Here is a 23177-nt window from a genome sequence, read left to right on the forward strand (position 1 = left end):
TCAGGGAGATTATATCGTCAGGGTAATGATGGAGTGTTGCGGCTTATACCTAACCCTGACCAATATGAGGAGATCTTGGAATGGGCACATGAGGGTATTGGTGGAATCCATGCATCAGCTACTACTTGTGTGCGATGTATAACTCAGGATAGGCAATGGTGGCCTACCATGCATGTGGATGCTGAAAAATTTGTTCGTAACTGTGCTTCATATCAAATTCAACAATCAATTCATAATGTCACATTATTCCAAATTTCAACTACACCAAGTTGGAGTAAGTATATTGTGGACTATCTTCAGCATGGTCATACTGATCGAACAATTCCTAAATATCGAAAGCATGCTATTGAAGTTGAAGCGGCCAACTATATGCTGATAGAGGGCCAACTCTACAAGAGGGGCAAGGATGGCAACTTGCGCATGTGTGTATGTGAAGCTGACTACTTGAAAATCTTGACTCATGCACATGCAGGTGTTGGGGGTGGACACTTTTCGGGCAATACCACAGCTAAGTTGATTAGGTGGTCTGGGCTATGGTGGCCAACCTTACAAATGGATGCCGAAGAATATGTAAAACGTTGTGACGATTGTCAAAGGACCAAACCTCCCATCACAAAGGACAATATGCCATTGCGGCCTATGTTAAGAACATGTGCGTTTGCCAAATGGGGTATTGATACCTCCAGCTCGTCACATGCATGCCGAATATATTATAGTCGCAACTGACTATTTGACCAAATGGATAGAAGCAAAGGCTACAGTCAAAAATGATGCCAGAACCACAGCCAAGTTCTTGTATGAGTACATGTTTACACGCTATGGCTTACCTATCGAAATCGTTAGTGATCAAGGTGTGCATTTTGTGAATGAGGTCATAGAGTTTTTACTTCAAGAATTTATGGTAATTCACAAGCGTTCTGCACCCTATCATCCCCAGACCAATGGTCAAGCTGAGAGTACTAACAAGATTCTCTGCACAGCACTCACAAAGATTGTTGAGGGACATAGGACTGATTGGGAGTAAAAGTTGCACTCAGTTCTTTGGGCATATAGAACAGCCTATAAAACATCTGTGGGCACAACCCCATTTGAGCTTGCTTTTGGGCTAGATGCAATTCTTCCCATTGAATTTCTTGTACCTACTCTACGAGTTGCTAAACAATTGGACTGGACTGGTCATGATCTTTCTCAATGCATTGATGAATTGGAAAAGCTTGATGAGACCCGCTTATTGGCAGTAATGGGGATGTATGTCGAGAAGAGGAGACAAAAGCAATGGTATGATCGAAATGTAACAACGGGCCGATTCAAAAAAGGAGACCTTGTGCTCTTGTACACACTTAAGAAGCATAAGCGAAAGCTCAAGAAACGTGGCCTAGGACCGTTTGTGATAAATGAGCTTACTCCTAGTGGTGCAGTGCGTTTAGAGACACTAGAAGGTGAGCAAATGCCTAACTTCATTAATGGAAGTCGTCTCAAGAAATACAATGGACCATTAACTGAAGCCATGCTTCAACAAATGCATGCTGCCCACACACGAAAAGAAGCACATGACCTACTTAAACGTCAGGCTCAAGAAGAAGCTAAAGCTAGAGTTGCAAAAGCCAAGGAGCGTCGCAAGGCTTCTGTGTTGACCTTACAGTTGGCTACTGATGAACAATATGTTGATCCTTTCAATATTCACGTGTGTCTTCATCTTCATGAGACTACCTACTTTGTCTCTACCTTAATTGACTATGGTGCAGATTATAATGTTCTCTCATTTGACACATGGGTAGCCTTGGGACAAGCCTTGGGACAACCAACACTTGTGCACATTCCTATTGACTTACGAAGCTTCTCAGGTGAAGATAACCCTATAGAGGGAAAATGTCTCATTATGATGTCCATTCAGGATCACCAGATGTCAGTTTCCTTTTATGTGGCTAGTAAGTCCAAGGCAGCAGTGGTAGAGGTTGTTCTTGGTCGATTGTGGTTAAGTGCTACCAATTGTTCATTAGATTGGAAGAATAGACAATACAAATTGCAAATTGATTTTGATTGCATCTTGGGATCTGCTGCTCCACGAGTTTTATCATGTCAAAAGGGTGGTAGTTCTACCTTACACAACCCACTTTCAACATCTGCTCTTCAAGCTCCAAGACAAATGATGTGGATAATCGATGAGTCCTCAAGTGAGGGCCATGGCTGGCATGTTCCAACTACTCTAGTCACTGCTTAAAGAAGGCCAGGCAAGAAGGAATCATCAATTTGGCTACCCAAAGATGCGTACAAACTTGTACCATCTAGTCTAGTTGCTAAAACTCCTAAAAAGAATATCTTTTCCAAGCCTAAGCCTCAGATTGTTACTCATTGGGTCCCAAAGCATGTTCTTAAAGCACAAGGCTATTATGAGGGTGCAACAGCACTTTGGCTTCCCAAATGCCATGGTTTGCTAGAGCCAGAAGAGTGTATCAATAAGATTCCAAAAGCCACTCTTGGGTGCAAAGGAAATCAACACAACCTCTTCAAGATAGGATAGGTGGTTGTGATAGCACCTACAAATCTCCTTGTGTTGACCTTTCCAAAACATGTATTGAATCACCAGTTGTCCCAACTTCTCCTTGTTACACACTTCCACCATCAACTTGTGTACCTAAGACAAATCCAACTTTACATGAGTCTCCTTTGAGCATAGATTCTAGCAACAAGCACTACAATAGGTGTATTCAAATCATAATCTTTTGTTCTTTATGTGCTTTTCACTTTTGCATATATTGTTTGCATGCTCACAAACAGTTGGCTGGTTTAAGTTTTAAATTAGTTGTTACTATGTGGCGAGTGATTTCTAGATTCTTAGAGGACTTAGTAGAAGGTATTTCTATTTGAAGATGGTGTAAGACATATACCAACAGAGTATGCCAAGTTCTTATGCTCTAGAAGTATATTAGTTATCCCTAGTGGTAGCTACCTCTTAGGTATGGGCTAGGTGCTCCGATAAACAAAAATTCACGAAACACATGCCCTAAAAAATATATAGAAGTGACTTGAGACATGACATGTCTACGGCCATGTGGAATGCTTGGTAGAACCTTGGGTTGTTTTAGCACCTTGGGGCTGATGCCTTGGTTTCCATGGGGTGAACATTGACGTCTAAAAGATTAAGAAGAAGACCTACAAGGACTCTATCGCCTTGATAGATGCTGGTAGGACTCTTGGGTACATTATGGGCCCTCGAGACCGATGCCCTCATCTTCATGGGGTACTCCTTATGTCAAAAAGAAAGAAAAGGGTCTGTCGCCCTTGAGATACTTAGCGGCCTTTAGATTCTCTTGGCGGAGGTCTCTTGGCCATTGCTTGGGTCTCATTGGGATGGAACCTTCCTCTTTATCAAGCTAAAAATAATAATTCTCTTTAATCTATTACTCTTTACACAAAAAAAGAAAAAAAGAAAAAAAGAAAAAAAAGAAGACAGGTCCAATCACCATAACTTATATTTAGGAGTCGGGTTGCCACTTAGGAATAACTTAAACACTTGTAGGACATTAAGACTGTAGTCATAACCTGTGGTGTACAAGCACACTTGCCTTTGCATAGCACTATCTACCACTTAGTCTCACTTTGACTAGTCTTTACTCGCTTCTTTTAGCACTCTTTAAAACTCTAATCGGTCTTTCACTTGCATGCTCATGTGTGAGATTGTCATTGCTGTTTTTTTTTCAATAAAAGGCTTTACTTGTCTTCCATTGTTTTTTGCAGCTTTTGTTTCTACCGCGCCCGAGGACGTACGCGATTTAGGAAGGGGGGAATGTTCCATGGGAACACTCACAGGAACACGGATTATGGAAGGAGGCTAGAAGCAATTAATGCGAGAGAGCGGGATTGTAGCCATGGGAACATAAAGACGCACATAATTTTTCCATATTTTTGTGCCGAAGTGCAATGTAAATCGTTTTAGGCCAATGTGGGTTCTAAATGAGAGTTCTAAGTGTATTAAGCAAGGCTCACTTATGGGGTTGTCCGCCCATGTGTGAAAGAGGCCTAGGGTTAGGGTTAATGACATCTCTATAAAAGAGATGTTAGCTAAAGAAAAGGGTACGTTTTTGGCCATTCTCATAAGCTATTGAGTGAAGCTCTTGAGCTCTCAAGCTATGGCAACTCTCTAACTCTCTCTCTATTGTACTCTAATGAGCATCAAGCTCCAACGAGTATAGCTCCACTTCTTTCTCTTAATCTGTTTTAGTATCATTGAAGTAGATTAATCTATGATTAGTTGAATGCTTCTTTCTTTCTCTTGTGTATGCATGCTTGTAGTGTGTGTGTGTGTAGTCTCCATTGATGCAAGCTCTTGCCCACTTCATTGGCAATGAGTTATTCATGGATAGACTCTCTCTATGAGCTTGTGGGTTTGTGAATGTTACATTCTATGCTTGCTTAAGCTTGTGGGTTAGTAGATGCACGCTTATGGGTTTGCTGGCATTAGGGAAAGCTAAGATTTAATCAATGTTTGAATGGGATTAAGAGATTGCCATGCATTGCTTGTTCTCTTTATTAGTGTAGTGGATTTAAGGGATTGAGAGATTGATTGAGGTGTTGAATGGTTGAATCGTCAAGTGGTGGTTCATGTATGTGAGCTCTCCCTCAAGGGATAAGCCTTCATGCACTAATCGAGTCGAGTCCTCGGATTGACATTGTGTTTCTTAACACATTTGTTGATCGGTAGTACTCTATGAGCACTATATTGCACGGTAGAGAGAACTGCTCTACAATGGCGCCGCTGTCGGGGAGCGAGTGCCTACATTAGTTGAGCACCATACACACACTACCACTCCTTGTTAAGCTCCAATCGGTTGCAAAACCGTTGGATAGGAGAGCAAGCTTTGGGACTAAAATGTCTGCCAAACCAAGACGGTCGGCAATTGCTGCAGCCTCCTCCTCAAAAAGGCAATTGGGTTTCATATGTCTTAGCTTCATCAAACATCTTCTTTAATATCTCCTTGCCAGGCACGTACTCGGAGTCCTGGACTGCAGAATCAGCTAGTAGATAATTATCAACTCCTTCCTCTATCCATCCCATGTCTGCTTCACTAAAATTTGCTAAGGCAGCCAAGCAATAGTGTTCACACGAATATTAAAATGTTGCATAATGTCTGTTAATAATACATAATCAACTTGGGCTACCATAGTAAAGCTGGGCAAGGAAGGTAGTGTGACAACTCCCCCTGTTCATTCTTATTAGATTGACTGTCTTCCAATGAAATCGGTGCTGCATCGAAGGGGATAAGGGATGCATTAGCCTCAAAGGTTTCCTTTTCGACCTCTGCCCTCTCCTCTGCTGGGTCTATAGCCACCTCTTCCTCAACCCCATCATCCTCGATTGGCACTTGAGTGCTTGCCAAAGTCACTGTCTCAGGCTCTGAGTAAGAAGATGCTTAGATTTGGCTACCCAAAAGGAGTTCTTGGCTTTGGCAAAAGTTGGAAATTTCAAGTCCTTCTTGGCAACCCATATGTAATTTCTATACACCATCTGAGGTGACCAAATCTGGATCTATGAAATGTTTAGTTTGGGTAGGCCATTCATTTCAAGTCCTTCTTGGTAACCCATATGTAATTTCTATACACCATCTGAGGTGACCAAATCTGGATCTATGAAATGTTTAGTTTGGGTAGGCCATTCATTGTTGCTAAGAATTCTCTTTTCCTTGGGGAATAAAGTATCCCAATTTGGTTCTAGTGTGTCCTCCTCATATTAAGAGTCATTATCGCAAACCTTGCCCACTCAATGAGTTCATGCATATGGTACATTCTGGCATTTGGAACATCATTTGACAAATAGACTGTCTGTTTTCCCAAAGGTAAACGAGCCAAGAATGTATGGGCTCTCTATTGAATATCCAATACATATCTGGCCATCCAATTCCGGCATAAGATAACTTCTTCTTTCATTTCTCCTACATTCACGACATGGAAAATACCTTCCACAGATCATTGTTGACATAATAAGACACATTGAATAAGTTGAGGCTCTTGGACACACTACCATTGAACGATCTCAAGGCTAAATATGAATCCTGAAGCATTGGTTTACCCATTCTTACCTAGGTTTCATAAGACATAAGGCTTAAATCAGCTCCCGTGTCAAGTAAACATGATGAAGGAAAAAGTTAGTTCATGGCAAGGAATCCAAGGTACACCTGTCCTGGTGGTATATAATCCTCATTTTCCCAATTGCTAGCCATGTGGATAACTTGAATTGATAGCCTTTGAGATTGTTGTTTAGTCTTTTCCGCACGAGCTTCCGCACGAGCTTGAGCTTCAAATCGAGCTAGCTTTTACTTCTCTTTCTCCTTTTGTTTCCTTTGTTTAGCTTCATGGATTGCTGTAAGCATGGTTTCTGTAAGTGGTCCATAAAATTTACACAATTTGCTCCCATTTACATAGGAGTCAAAAGGTATTCCATGTAAGGTTTCTAATCTGGCCGAGCTAGAATTAGTGAGCTCGCAAATTCTAAATAGACCCATGCCCAACATCTTGAGTTTCCTTTTGTTTCGTTTGACAGCGTACATCTGTACTAAGTCACCTTTCTTGAATTCTTTTTTTTTCACAAGTGGTTGTCAAACCATTTCTTTCTTTGAAGCTTTTCAACATATAACCCATAGGATGCACAAAGTCTAGTATCATCAAGGCGTTCTAGTTGGAACAACCTATCAGATATCTGTTATGAGGATGAATTCATGGAATATTTTATGTATTCCCATGTTGTGTATTTATGGATTCTTAAAAAGAATTCATGGAATATTTTATATATTCCCTGGTTTTTATGTTATGGATTCTCTTCGACGGGCTTAGCTTGGGTGCCTTTCTAAAACCAGGCGATCGTAGCTTACTTTATGCATATGCCAGGTGAATCCGTACATGTGTGGCAGTATTGGTTGCATCGTTTTAATGATATGAAGTTTCATATGGTTACTTGTATTTTTAGTCAATTGATTTATTAATTGACTGGCATAGTTGATGTAAGTGCAGGTCATTGGATGTGATAATGGAAATGATTTGGTGGTGGTCAGGAATATATTTTATGAGACTCAACCTTGGGTGTCTATAGACACATATGCCCAAAATGACTTATAAGTATGTTTATTCAAATTAAAATAGTATAAAATATCAAAATTAAAAGTAAATATATTTAAATATCATATAATAATAATATATGTATAGTAAAAAACTAATTAATAGAAAAAGTAAACTTTGGGGAGGTCTATTTTGAGAAAAGTAAACTTTTCTCAAAATAGACCTCCTAAAGTAGTCTATTTTTACATACACTTGAATTCAGCAAAAGGCCCGTGGGGTTGTAGACCAACACTACTCCCATAAATTTAAGTATGAACTCGACTATATTTTGGCGAAAGACTAGAGAACTACAACCGCTTCTATAAGTTGTAGACCTGTACCTACATACAGGGGAGCCAGGACATGCTAAGATAGGTAAATGTCTATAGGGAGTATCAATTTCTTTTATTGTTTTTCTTGTATAGTTTAATTATTTCATGAGAGAGAGAGAGAGAGAGAGAGAGAGAGAGAGAGAGAGAGAGAGTGGAGAGACGGAAAACTCTCTCACTTGTAGCAAGAGCAGTATGATCCACACTTAGCTCAATCCAATGGGATTTGCATCCCTTTCGGAGCTAGGGATTCAACCCGTACCGGTGCACAAAAGCTTATCCATTTGATGGAGAGAATGCTAAGAAAACTACTACTATTGACATAGACTCAACACACACTCAAGCTCAATCTTGCTATTGCTCACTCAACTCCACATTCCATTCATCCATACATCCAAACAAGAAGAAAGCCTAGCTATTGCTTACACAAGATCAAGCATTCTTCATTCTCAAATACTCATTTCCCTAGCATGCACACAACTCTTGAAGCTATCAATAAGAAACATGCATACTAGAGAATTGACAAGAGAAGAGAGACAAATATCAACTCATTGCATTGAATTAACAAAAGAATAGAACTTACAACAATATAGATGAGGAGTGAGAAGAGCTTGCTCCTCTATGGAAGAAGAGGGAGAGCTAGTCTCAAGAGAGCTCAAACATGAGTTTGCCCAATGTGTCCATGCTCTCAAATGAGCCACCTTTTATACAAAAATTCTAGAACTCCCAAAAGTTCCCATGTGGGATTATTGTCAAGCCCTCTCCCACATTCATCTACAAAGTGGAACTCTTTACAAGAGCCCTAAGTATCTTTTTTGTTGCATCCTTGTATTGATCTTCATTTGCATGCAACACTCCCCCCTTCCTATTTTGCGCACGTCCTCGAGCGCGGTAGTAGCAAGAGCTGCAACAAAAAAACAATTGATACGAGTAAAGTCCTTTATTGAAAAAAAGAAAAGAAAAGAAAAACCAGCTATGATAATTACACACGTGAGCAATCAAGTGCAGGGCTGATTAAAGTTGTAATGAGTACTAAAATGGGTGAGTAAAGACTGGTCAAAGTGAGACTTAAGTAGTAGATAGTGCTATGTAAAGGCAAGTGTGCTTTGTACACCGCCGGTTATGACCGTAGTCTCAATGTCCTACCAGTATGTAAGTTACTCCTAAATGGCATACCTACTCCTAAATATGAGCAAAGGTGATTGGAACTCTCGTTTTTTCTTTTTTTCTTTTCTTTTTTTTTTTTGATATGTGTGTAGAAGTTGATGAAGATTAAGGTTCTATCCCAAAGAGACCCAAGCAATGGCCAAGAGACCTCCGCCAAGAGAATCTAAAGACCGCTAAGTATCTCAAGGGCGACAGACCCTTTTTCTTTCTGTTATGACCTAAGGAGTACCCCTTGAAGATGAAAGCATCGGTCTTGAGGGCCCATAGTGTACCCCCGAGTCCTACCAACATCTATCAAGGCGATAGATTCCTCAAAGTTCTTCTTCTGAAGTTTTTAGACATCAGTGTTCACCCCATGGAAACCAAGGCATCGGCCCCAAGGTGCTAAGACAACCTCAGGTCCTACCAAGCATTTCACATGGCGGTAGACACTTCATGTCTCAATTCACTTTGTATATATATATATATTTTTAGGGTATATTTTCATAAATTTTTATGACTCCTAGCACCTAGCTCATATCTAAGAGGTAACTACCACTAGGGATAACTAATATACCTTGAAAACATAAGTACTTGGCATACTCCATTGGTATATATCCTACACTGTCTTTAAATAGAAATATCTTTTACTAAGTCTTCTAAGACTCTAGAACTCACTCACCATATTTTAACAACTAATCAAAAACTTAAACCAGCCAACATTGTGTGAACATGCAAACCATATATTCGAAAGATAAGAGCACATAAAGAAATAAAGATTAAGATTTGCATACACCTGTTGTAGTGCCCTGTTGATGTTGTTCGTTTGCATTGATGAATTGCTGTTGCAGATTGCTCCTCCTTGATCTTTGTAGGCGTAGCAGGTCTCTCCCCTTCCTAGTTTGTTTGCACGATAGGTGGACTATTGGGGCGTGTTTGATGCTCTTGTTTTTTACGGAGATTTCTGCAAAATTTTTATTAACAAACACGAAAAGAAAAGAAAAAAAATAAAATTTGCCATTGGTGCCAAACACCGAATATAGCCGAGGGGAAAAACCCAGTGGGATAAAAGTGCCCTGGCTTGTCGATCTTATTGTGGAGTCGTTGAACTTACCCTTGCGCTGGTGGTGGATCCGTGTCCTCGTCTGCTGGAAAGATGGTATCAATTTCCTCAGGATGCAGAGACAACCCCTCACAAAAACCGGCCTCTGGAGAAGGTGGTAGAGGAAGGAGTGCTTCCTCACTAAAATATGGCATTGGTTCTATGGGAAGGTTAATCAGACAGTTTCGATTTTGGAACTGCGCAATGTAGGTACTCATATTGATCCAATATTGACATGTGGAGGCTTGGGGAAGGAGGGCTTGCAAGATCGGTGGTTGCAAGTCATTTAAGCTTGTATCCCTCCATTGTTGTGCTTGAACCTCCTCAGGTAATCTACGTGATTTGGTCCTCTCTCTGGTATTCTCACATTAAGAAGATTATGTCGTTGGGGTGTAACTCCCACAATTTGCTTCATTAAGCCCGTGCCATATCGTCTAAAGTAAGAGCGGCATATCCAACAAATATGTGAAGCTTCTCCTAATACGAGCCGTGCACACTCTTGACAATGTGGAAATGGGTGATGCTGTTGATAGAATAACGTAACAAAGTGATGCCCACAGCAATTTTCACCCAAGGGAGCATAGAAGTACCTAGAATGTGTTTGAAACGGAGGAGCACTATAACCCCCGCGATGATCTGGTCGAGTACTATCACGGTCAATGCATGGTGGACATGTATCTCGCCAAATATCCATCAGGAGTTATCTTATCTTCTTCGCGCCGTTCCCTCCCGGATTTCCCGCCGGCGCGCACGTGCCTTCCACCCTCTTCTGCTTCGCTCTCTGCAGCCTATACAGCCAGCCGACTCACAGCTTCTCTGGCCTGTGCTCTTTCCACTTCAGACGACGCTCTCTCCACTTCGACGCTTCTGCCCGCTGCCGACGCCTTCGCTTGCTTTCGTGGCCTCCACGTCCAGCCAACACTGCTCGCCGCCTTTCCTAGCTGCAGCTCGCCTACTTCCACCTGCTTCTTTTCGATGCCTGCCTTCGTTAGCTTCACTACCGCTTTCCACACGTCTTTTGGCCGCCTACCAGCCAGCCCACTTCCTTCACCTTCGCCACTGCTCTGCTCCCGCCTCCTTGCAGCTACCTCTCGCCTGCTCTGCTGGCCCCTTTTTTTTTTTCCTTCTGCGCTCGCTTATGCCAACGCCGCCGGCCGCCTCTCGCCTGCTGCTGGCCCTTTCTTCGCTTCCACACCTAGCCACCCTTAGCCTCAGCCTCCGCCGCACCCTCACCTCCTTGCAGCCCTTCACAGCCTGCCTTCACTCTCGGCTTCCCCTTCTCTGCGTGGTTTCGCTAGCCGCCTCAGCTTCGCTCTCTGCAGTCGCCTGACCCCGCCAGCCAGCTGAAGCACCAGCCGCCGCCTTAGCCTCCTTGCAGCCACGTCAGACGTATAAAATATATATATATATATATATATATATATATATTCTTAAAAGCTCCTCTGCTCTCCTTTCAACCGGCCTTCCAACAGCCGCACACACACATATATATATATCTAAATAGATATATATATATATATATATGTTTATTTATTTATTTATTTATTTTTTTGCTGCGATGCCTCCCCACAAAACAACAAAACAACTAAACAATAAAGGAAAGAAAGCCGCTTCACTACTTCCTACCTCCCTTCTCTTTCCCTCTCCCCCTTAAGCGGGCTTCGCACTTGGGAGCCTATGGAGCTTGCATAAGCTATGGAAAAGCTTAGCAATGCATCTCTTTTATTTTTTTTTATTTTTCACTAATTACATGTTTAGCGAAAAGCATGAAAGCATGAAATGGCAACAGAAAACAATGAATGTAAGCATAATGACAGTACTTGAAAAGCAATAAAACAATAAACATAAAAAAAACAATGCGGGAGAAACCTCAACCGCTCAATGGTTAACCTTATCCACTCACACCGGGATCACACACCCAAACTTAACCTAATCACTCAATGGTTTTGCAACCAAAAGAGGAAATAGTGGTGGTTTCCACACACTCTCAACCGGATTTGAGTCTTCTCCCCGGCAGCGGCGCCAATGGAGAGACGGAAAACTCTCTCACTTGTAGCAAGAGTAGTATGATCCACACTTAGCTCAATCCAATGGGATTTGCATCCCTTTCGGAGCTAGGGATTCAACCCGTACCGGTGCACAAAAGCTTATCCATTTGATGGAGAGAATGCTAAGAAAACTACTACTATTGACATAGACTCAACACACACTCAAGCTCAATCTTGCTATTGCTCACTCAACTCCACATTCCATTCATCCATACATCCAAACAAGAAGAAAGCCTAGCTATTGCTTACACAAGATCAAGCATTCTTCATTCTCAAATACTCATTTCCCTAGCATGCACACAACTCTTGAAGCTATCAATAAGAAACATGCATACTAGAGAATTGACAAGAGAAGAGAGACAAATATCAACTCATTGCATTGAATTAACAAAAGAATAGAACTTACAACAATGTAGATGAGGAGTGAGAAGAGCTTGCTCCTCTATGGAAGAAGAGGGAGAGCTAGTCTCAAGAGAGCTCAAACATGAGTTTGCCCAATGTGTCCATGCTCTCAAATGAGCCACCTTTTATACAAAAATTCTAGAACTCCCAAAAGTTCCCATGTGGGATTATTGTCAAGCCCTCTCCCACATTCATCTACAAAGTGGAACTCTTTACAAGAGCCCTAAGTATCTTTTTTGTTGCATCCTTGTATTGATCTTCATTTGCATGCAACAGAGAGAGAGAGAGAGAGAGAGAGAGAGAGAGAGAGAGAGAGAGAGAGAGAGAGAGAGAGAGAGAGAGAGAGAGAGAGAGAGAGAGAGAGAACTCTACTAAATGTGATTTATAAGAATTGTAGGTTTCTTGGATGAAGCTCTCCTTTCTTTCTATATTCTATCTTCTTATCAGATGAGATGAGGTGATGTCTCCAAAGAGATTGATTGTACCAAATTACTTCATATCTTAATAAACCATTGAAATACTCATGTGTGAGACTGGGTCTCACACATGGAGGGGCAAATTGGACCCAATATGGTGTTTATGTCTCTATGCTTTATTTTCTTGCAAATTATTATTTGAAGTGAAAGTTTAATTATTTTGATTTCAATTTGTTCTACTGTGCTACAGTGGTATCAGAGCTATGGAAACACTCTATAATAAAATAGAGTCAAGCTTTTAACTTCTTCAACAAAGTTGTAGAGCTACTGCTTAACCATCTTTTAAGCAAAATTGTCAAGTAATTGAATTCATGGAATATTTGCTATTCTCAATTACTCTTTTTTTGTTAATTATATAATTAAAGAGAGGTATTAGAGAAAACATATTTTGTAAAGTATAAAGGACACCCTATAAAAGATTCTTAATGGCTTCCTGATCATGCCCTCATCACTGCCTATCCGTCCTTAATTGCATCTTATAGGGATACTCGCCCATGATTATTTATGATTTTGTGACAACTGAGGACAGTTGCTTATCACCCCTAGTGGGGCATGTTATGAGGATGAATTCATGGAATATTTTTTATATTCCCATGTTGTGTATTTATGCATTCTTGAAAACAATTCATAGAATATTTTTTATATTCCCTAGTTTTATGTTATGAATTCTCCTAAACAGATCTGGGCAATCGTAGCTTACTTTACGTGTTTGTGGTTGAATCCGTACATGTGTGGGGGTATTGGTTGCATTGTCTTGATGATATTTTTAGTCAATTAATTTATTCATTGACTGGCATAGTTGATGTAAGTGCAGATCATTGGATGTGATAATGGAAGCGAGTTGGTGGTGGGGTCAGGAATATATTTTGTGAGACTAAACCTTGGGTGTCTATAGATGCATGTGCCCAAAATGACTATTATGAATACTCTAAAGTTGATTATTATTATAAGTATCTTTATTCAAATTAAAAAATCGTACATGTGTGAGACCGGGTCCTCACACATGGGGGGCCAAATTAGACCCAATATGGTGTTTATGTCTCTATGATTTATTTTCTCACAAATTATTATTTGAAGTGAAAATTTAATTGATTTCAATTTGTTCTGCTGCACAACAATATCTCATTGCCCTCAAGTTTTTTAGATATTTCCACTCTTAAAGAGGGCACAATATATTCCATAGGAATGACAGTTTTAAACCCATATACCAAATGGAAGGGAGTCATTCCAGTAGCAGCCTTATAAGCCATTTTATAGGCCTAAATAGTACCTGGAAGCTTTTGTTTCCAATCATTTCTACGTTCATTTACTTTTTGGTCAATATGGTGCATAGAGTTTTGTTTGTAATTTCTTCTTGCCCATTGGCTTAAGGATAGTATGGTGAAGATTTCCTATGAACAACCATGAACTCATCTAGGAGAAAGGTGATCACCTCATTGATGAAATGAGTTCCTCTGTCACTTACAAGTTCCAGTGGACAACCATATCTTGTTATGATATTCTCATACAAGAACTTGGCAGTACTTTGAGCATCAGCTTTTATAGTGGCTCATGCCTCTGCCCATTTTGAACAATAGCATGTAGCCATTATAATGTACCTTGCTTGAGTTGACTTAGCTACAGGACTGATAGGTCCAACAAAATCCATTTCCCACTTTTGGTGTAGAGAGCAAACTACAGTCAAGGGCATATGATCCTTGCCACATGAGTAATGGCAAATCTTTAGCATTCTTCACACCTCTTGACAAATTCTGAGAGGCATCACCAAATAGGGCTGGCCACCATAGGCATGATTGAAGCATTTTTTATGTAGTAGTTTCTGTGGAAAAATGTCCATCGCTTAGTCCATTATGAGCTTCCTTAAGGACAGCTACATTGTCAGACTCCAGTACGCATTTATGAAGAACTCCGTCCTTGCCTAACCGATATACAATTGTCTGGCAATTAGCTAATATGGCACTGCCAACTTTACCAATCATATTGCTTGTTCTTTAAATAGTTCAGGGTTCATTGATAGTCCATTCTTTAAAAAGTTTACAATATCAAATCTCCATTTAGGAACTATGTCTATTTGAAATAGACATGCATTAGGCAAGTCATCGTCACAACAGCTACTACAGGAGGTTCACAATTGGTTACTTTGGATAGATGGTCTAGAAGCACATGTGATGATCCTTTCCTTACAGTGATAGAGAAGTCAAATTCCATAAGGATCAATAGCCACCAAGTGACCCTTTCAATGTTTGTTAACCAAATAGAGAAGGGCTTGATGGTCTACAAAGAACACAAATTTGTTTGCCACCAACAAATAGTGTCTAAACTTCTTAATTGCATAAACCATAGCTAAACCTTCCCTTTTTGTGGTTATATAGTTTTGCTTAGCCTCATTCAATTGTCTACTTGCAAAGTTTATAGGAAAATCCATTTTGTGTTCACCGAGTTGGGCAAGTATAAATCTGATACTGTAGGCTGGGGCATCAATGTGGACATGAAAAATCACATCCCAAATGAGGAGTCCAAAGAATAAGGGCTGATGCAAGCTCCTTCTTCAAATTTTCATAGTAGATAAATCATTGGTAATAGCCAACATGACTCATAAAACTTTGTACTCCTTTGGCATTTGAAGTAGGAGGAGGTAATTTTAGAATTACTTTGATCTTGCTGAGGTCAATGGAGATCCCTCTCTTGGACATAATATGTCCAAGGATTATGCCATGTTTGACAATAAACTGACATTGAGAGAAATTTGATAAAGTCTACACCTTAGGAAAGCTTTGCTTAAACAATTCAAATTCTCCTTCCAAGATGAGTGCACCCCAAGGTCATCCATAAAGATTTCAAGAAATTTCTCTAGGTAGTCCTTAAAAGCCGTACATAGAAGTCTTGGGAATGTAGCTGGAGAATTGCTCAAACCAAAAGGCATGACCCTATAGACATAAGTTCCCCATTGGGTGATAAATGCTGTCTTATGCTAATCGCTAGGATCTATTTGTACCTAGTTATAGACCGAGAAACCATCTAAGAAGCTATAGACTTCTTTTCCTACGACTCATTCTAATACTTGTTCAGTAAATTGTAAACAATAATGATCCTTAACCATCACAGCATTAACCTTTTTTCATGTCAATAAACACTCAGAGTTTTCCATTCTTTTTACGTATAACGACAATAGGAGAAACCCACTGAAAGTGTTCTATCTCATAAATAAAACGTGCATTGACCAATTTATCAACCTCCTCTCTAACCAATTTGGCATAATTTGGATTTATAGGATGAGATATTTATCGCACTCGAGTAGAAGTAACAACCGTAGAAGTAACATCTGTAGGAGTAACAACTGTAGGAGTAACAACTATAGGTGTAAGATCCCTGTCCCCACCGCGCAACGAATTCAGGGGTGCTAGCAGCGGAAGTAGCACTTCTTGTACGAGGCAGGGTCCCACACTCGAGGCCTCGCCCACGGATATCCGGACAAGAGACTAATCCATCGGTTCTTCCAAAACCAAACCCAAAAAAACTTCCCTTGCCTGGAAAGCACGGGCGATTCCTCCAGGATAAATTTTTCTCTAACGTAGTCAAAGCCTTAACTAACTGAACTGATCTGACTAAACCCGTAAGTCCTATAGTCAGATCAGGAAAAAGATTGCACTTGGATCATAGAGACCAACGCTTGGATCATAGAGACCAAAAAGATTGCACTTGGATCATAGAGACCAAAAAGATTGCACTTGGATCATAGAGACCAACGCTTTTTTTCTCATTGAGAGGCATAGCTGTTGATTCTTTTCCATAGAACAATTTTTGTCTGGGATTTACTTCATCTATCGTACCATAACAGAATTGAGTCTCAATTTAGGGATCCATCAGTCCACCTAACCCCATCCAAGTCCCATGGGTTAGCCAACCACCCAACCTCTGTGGTGATGGGATCTAATTAAGAATTTGGTTAGGTTTTGTCCCGGGTACCAGGGAAAAGAGTTCCCAGGCCCCCTAGCCAGATATTCATGCAAACTTAAAACTAGTCACACCACTTACACATCCAATATGAAATTGCCTTTTTCATAGAATCAGCTATCTTTAAAAAAATAATCTTTTAATGAAACCATTGTGTCACTGATCATAATCCTCAAAATCTCCAGTTGAATCCTTATTTCCAATCATTCCTTCATCGGTGTACCTATGGCATCATTGGCAACCAGAACACTCACCACCTATCCACTCAGGGGCCTTTTCGATAGTTCCTAGCTCATAGTAATCGGTAATATATTCACATATCAAAAATGGAATCTCCGTTGAAGATCAGCAAGATCAACCAACGGATCTATATAAAAGAGCCATGGACTCATCTATTGAGGACCATCAAGGTCAATCAACCAGATCCATGCCCGAATTCAGAAAACAACTCTTACTCCTTGTTCCAATATCTTCCATGATGCACGTGTGGGTATCGTTGGTGACTCAGAGCCCGAGCACCCTATGGTCACCCTCTAGGATCCTTCGCAGAGGTGACCTAGCAGTTGACTCATAGGCCGCTTCCTTGGTCCCTCATCCACCGTACCGGAAGCTCACCATTTTAATCGAACTGAGGCTAGTCAAGACCTCGGCCGACCTTGCTACGCGAGACGTCCTCCAATGACTCTCCGTCAACTGTTGCAACTTTATCATATTAGGTCTCCACCTCATTCACAAGACGGTCAAAATGCTTCTCCAGCATTCTTGACATAAAATAGTCATTTAAAATGTAAGATCCTTGTCCCCACCATGCAACAAATTAAGGGGTGCTAGCAGCGGAAGTAGCACTTCTTGCACGGGGCAGGGTCCCACACTCGGGGCCTCGCCCACGGATATCTGAACAAGAGACTAATCCATCGGTTTTTCCAAAACCGAACCCGAAAAAACTTCCTTTGCCCGGAAAGCATGGGCGATTCCACCAGGATAACTTTTCCCTAACGTAGTCAAAAGCCTTAACTAACTAAGCTCATCTGACCGAACCCGTAAGTCCCATAGTCAGATCACGGAAAAAGACTATACTTGGATCATAGAGACCAACGCTTTTTCCCTCATTGAGAGGCACAGCCGCCGTTGATTCTTTTCCATAGAACAATTTTTGTCCGGGATTTACTTCATCTATCAAACTAAACAGAAATTGAGTCTCGATTTACGGATCCATCAGTCCAGCCTAACCCCAGTCCCATGGGTTAGCCAACCGCCCAACCATTGTAGTGATGGGATCCAATTAGGAATTTGGTTAGGTTTTGTCTCGGGTACCAGGGAAAAGAGTTCCAAGGCCCCCTAGCCGGATGTTCATGCAACATAAAACTAGTCACACCACTTACACACCCAATATGAAATTGCCTTTTTCTCAGCATCAGTTATCTTTAAAACAATCCTTTAATGAAACCATTGTGTCATTGATCACAATCCTCAAAATCTATGGTTGAATCCTTATTTCCAATCATTCCTTCATCAGTGTCCTTATGGCATCATTGGCAATTAGAACGCTTACCACTTGTTCACACAAGGGCCTTTTCGATAATTCCTAGCTCCACCGGCAATATATTCACATATAAAAATCAAGATGGAATCCTTGTTGAAGATCAGCAAGATCAACCAACAGATCCATATAAGAGAGCTATGGACTCATCAGTTGAGGACCAGCAAGGTCAATCAACCAGATCCATACTCGGTTTCAGAAAACAACTCTTACTTCTTGATTCAATATCTTTCACGACGCACGTGTGGGTATCTTCGGCGACCTAGAGCCCAAGCACCGTATGGTCAGCACCCTCTAGGATCCTTCGCAGGTCACCTAGCGCTTCACTCATAGGCCGCTTCCTTGGTCCCTCATCCACCATACCGGAAGCTCACCATTTAAATCAAACAGAGGCTAGTCAAGACCTCGGCCGACCTTACTACGTGAGACGTCCTCCGTTGACTCTCAGCTGTTGTAACTTTATCAGGTAGGTCTCCACGACCACATTCTCAAGACAGTCAAAATGCTTCCCCAGCATTCTTGACATAAAACAGTCATTTACAAACAATTCACAAATACGGTTTCTATGATGAACTCACGTCTTTCCAGATTGTTCCATAACAATCCATATTACTTAACCCAAATCCAAATCATATGTGTATCCATTCTTGACCAGATACATCATTTTCCATCCCATCACATCAGATTCATTCACTTCACATAACATCCATTCCAATCTTTCTTACATTACGTCTCATCACATCCATTTCTCATTACATCTCATTCGTTCACATCTTATATTATTCATTCACATCTTATATTATTCATTCACATTCTGATTCACATGACATCTCATCTCATCCATTCGCTCATATCAACTTCATATCCATTCACATACATATTTGCATTCATTATTCCACATACACATCCACATTCGTACATCCACATTCACATCTACATCCAAACATCCATTTTCACATCCACATTCATACATCCACATCCACATCCACATCCATACATCCATTTTTACATCCACATTCATACATCCACATCCATACATCCATACATCCACATCCACATCCACATTCATACATCCACACCCATATCTACATCCATACATCCATTTTCACATCCACATTCGTACATCCACATCCACATTCATACATCCATATATCCACATCCACATCCACATCCACATTCATACATCCATATCCACATCCACATCCACATCCACATCCACATCCATACATCCACATCCATATCTACATCCATACATCCATTTTCGCATCCACATTTATACATCCACATCCATACATCCATACATCCACATCCACATCCATATATCCACATCCATATCTACATCCATACATCTATTTTCACACCCACATTCGTACATCCACATCCACATTCATACATCCATACATCCACATCCACATCCACATTCATACATCCACTTCCACATCCACATCCATACATCCATTTTCACATCCACATCCCATATCTACATCCATACATCCACATTCACATCTACATCCATACATCCACATTCACATCCCCATTCATACATCCACATCCACATCCATACATCCACATCCACATCCACATCCACATCCATATCTACATCCATACATCCATTTTCACATCCACATTCGTACATCCACATCCACATTCATGCATCCATACATCCACATCCACATCCACATTCATACATTCATACATCCACATCCACATCCACATCCACTTCCACATCCACATCCATACATCCATTTCCATACATCCACTTCCACATCCATTTATAGAATGTAAGAGAATTCTAAATTTTTGATATAAAGATTCTTTACGCATCTAATTAGGCATAAAGATAATTCTAGTAGGAATAACACTTTTATAAAAATCCTTTTATGCATCTATTTATGCATAAATTCAATTTTAAGGAAAATAACACTTTCAAATTAAAAATAAACCTTTTATGCATTTTACTATGCATAAATTCCATTTTAATGAGAATAACACTTTCAAAATAAAAATAAATCTTTTATGCATCTATCTATGCATAAATTCAATTTCAATGAAAATAATACTTTTGAAATAAAAATAAATCTTTTATGCATCTTTCTATGCATAAAATCAAAATTGATAAGAATAACTCTTTTGGATTAAAAGTAAAATTCTTTATGCATCTATTTATGCATAAAACCAAAATTGATGAAAATAACTCTTTTGAATTAAAAATAAAATTCTTTATGCATCTTTCTATGCATAAAATCAAAATTGATGAGAATAACACTTTTGGATTAAAATAAATTCTTTATACATCTTTCCATGCATAAATCCAATTTAGTAGGAATTACACTTTTAGAATAAAAGAATTTCTCTTATGCATCTAATTTATGCATAAAATCCATTTATGATGAAAATCACACTTTTAATATAAAAAAGATCTTTTATGCATACAAATCATTTATGATAAAAATCACTCTTTTAATATAAAAGAATTTCTTTTATGCATCTAATTTATGCATAAAATCCAATTATGATGAAAATCACACTTTTAATATAAAAAATCTTTTATGCATACAAATCTTTTATGCATACAAATCATTTATGATGAAAATCACTCTTTTAATATAAAAGAATTTCTTTTATGCATAAAAATTATTTATGATGAAAATAACACTTTTATAATCAAAATAACAATTTCAATATGCTTCCTTCTATGCATAGAATTTAATTCTAAAGAAGTAACACTTATTTAATAAAATATTTTTAGTATACATTTTTCTATACCTAGGATGAAAAATAACACTTTAAGAATACATATACGATGGGAATTACTCTTTTTGAATAAAAAAGTAACACAATTTTAGAAAAATTTTGCCATAACCTCCTTTGTATGGCTGACCATTTTTTATTTTTTAACTCTCTAAAATTAATTAGAATTTCACCAAGAGTATTTAAATCATTCTAATGTAAACATTTTCTACTTATTTAAGAGAACATCATGAAAACTTGATTTTATCCATTAATTATTCATCTAGGATAAAGAATGGCTGGATTTACTAAAGAAGAGAGGGGAATGCCTTTTTTTCAATGAGGCATAACATCATATTCATTTTAGAGAAGACAAAAATCATAAAAACCATAAAAATTAAGCATACATGGAAATTTATGTATTTCCTTACTTCCATTCATCAATTAACTTCAATAGCATTAAAAAGCCATTCCAATTAAGCTTCTCAAGCTTGAGAGGGGTTGAGAAGAGAGAAACATTGAGAAATTATGAAAAAAGATCAAAATTCACACTTTACCTTACAAATTGCTTGATTCTTTGATCACGGTAGAGGCCCCCAACCAATCAATTGGTTTGGTATACTGATGGAGCCACCAATGGAGATTGAAGAAGGAGGGAAGCTCCAATTTCTTCAATTTGGAGAGAATTTTAGAGAGTAGTAAAAAAAGAGGGATTTGACTACAGGGGAAGATACTGGACATCCTGAGAGGCTGGGGAGGAATCTTACATAAAAACAGTTCAAAAATATAGTTTCTATAACGAACTCTCGTCTTTCCACATTGCTCCACATCAAACCACATTAATTAATTCCACAACCATTTCATAAGTATTCCTATTCTCATCCAATCACATCATTCTCATCTCATCACATCTTTCCTCAATTTATCATCATCAGATCTCATCCACTCGCATCTACCCATATCCACATCTCATCACATCACATTCACTCACATCTCATCCATTCAGACCACATCACATTCACTCACATCTCATCATTCATTTTCCCTCACATCTCATTCATTCACATCTATCCCGATTCACATCCCATCACATCACATCTCATTCATTCACATCTATCCCGATTCACATCACATCCCATCACATCACATTCATTCATATATATCACATTCACTTTCATTCATATCCATCACATTCATTCTCATCACCATTATATGACATCACTTCTATCCACATCATCTCATTCATACACATCTCATCTCATTCATCCACATCCATCCAATCGTTCACATGTACGACTACTCGCATCTATCCATACATTCATATCTATCACTTCACATCCACATATATTCATGTCACATCTCATCTCTTTACATCACATCACATTCTTTCACATACACATCTATATCCATTCTTTCACATACATCCACATCCATTATTTCACATACTCATTCACATCCATTCTTCACATACACATTCACTCACATCTCATATCATTCATTTACATTCTGATTCACATGACATCACATCTCATCCATTCATTCACATTTATCTGATTCACATCACATCTATTCACCTCACATCTCATCACATCTATTCACCTCACATCTGATTCACATCACATCTCATCACATCTATTCACCTCACATCTCATCACCTCTATTCACATCACATCCATCCATCCATTCATTCCCATCTATCTGATTCACATCACATCTATTCACCTCACATTCTCATCATCTCTATTCACATCACATCCATCCATTCACATCTATCTGATTCACATCACATCTCACATCTATTCACCTCACATCTCATCACCTCTATTCACATCACATCCATCCATCCATTCACATCTATCTAATTCACATCACATCTCATCACATCTATTTACCTCTCATCTCATCACCTCTATTCACATCCATCCATCCATCCATTCACATCTATCTAATTCACATCACATCTCATCACATCTATTTACCTCTCATCTCATCACATCTATTCACATCACACCCATCCATCCATTCATTCACATCTATCTAATTCACATCATATCCATCCATCCAATCATCATCTATCTGATTCACATCTTATCTCATGACATCTATTCACCTCAAATTCTCATCATCACCTCTATTCACACCACATCCATCCATCCATTCTTCTCATCTATCTAATTTCCATCACATCTATTCACCTCATATTCTCATCACTTCTATTCACATCACATCCATCCATCCATTTGCATCTATCTAATTCACATCACATCCATCCATCTAATCATCATCTATCTAATTTACATCTTATCTCATCACATTCACCTCATATTCTCATCACGTCTATTCACATCACATCTATCCAAT

This window comes from Cibotium barometz, chromosome 7, assembly GCF_041138505.1.
Source record: "Cibotium barometz isolate CiBa-2024 chromosome 7, ASM4113850v1, whole genome shotgun sequence".
Lineage (NCBI taxonomy): Eukaryota > Viridiplantae > Streptophyta > Polypodiopsida > Cyatheales > Cibotiaceae > Cibotium > Cibotium barometz.